This window comes from Sciurus carolinensis, chromosome 2 (genome assembly GCF_902686445.1).
Source record: "Sciurus carolinensis chromosome 2, mSciCar1.2, whole genome shotgun sequence".
Lineage (NCBI taxonomy): Eukaryota > Metazoa > Chordata > Mammalia > Rodentia > Sciuridae > Sciurus > Sciurus carolinensis.
This window is the reverse complement of record NC_062214.1, coordinates 28,170,434-28,171,109: the sequence shown is the minus strand read 5'-3', so window position 1 is coordinate 28,171,109 and position 676 is coordinate 28,170,434.

The following is a 676-nucleotide window of genomic DNA, read 5'->3' as shown; positions in this document are numbered from 1 at the left end:
TGTAATTTGATAATACATCTGTAAAACCGTCATCACAATCAAGTAATCCCCCTATTTTTTTTTTTTTTTTTGTACTGGGGACTGAACCCCTGGATACTTTACCCCTGAGCCACAGCCCCAGATCTTTCTATTTTTCATTTTGAGACAGGGGCTTGCTAAGATCCTGAGGCTGGCCTCAAACTTTTTTTTTTAAAGTTTTTTCTCAATATCTATTTTTCAGTTGTAAGTGGACATAATATATTTATTTATCTCTAGGTGATGCTGAGGATTGAACCCAGTGCCTCACACATGCGGCAAGTGCTCCACCACTGAGCCACAGCCCATGAATTCAAACTTTTGATCCTCCTGCCTCAGCTTCCCCCTAGCTGCTGAGAATGCAGGTGTGTACCACCACACCCGCCTAAGATAATCAAATGTATCCTTCTAGGGACTGGAGTTATGGCTCAGTGGTAGAGCACTTGCCTGGCATATGAGGGGCACTGGGTCAATTCTCAGCACCACATATAAATAAATAAGATAAAGGTCCATCAACAACTAAAAAATACATTTAAAAAATATATTCTTCTACTACTTTATAATTTCTCCCTCTTACCCATCCCACAATTTCCTTGCATTCTCTTATTCCTGTCCCCAAGCAACCATTATACTGATCTGCTTTCTGTTACAGTAGATCAAT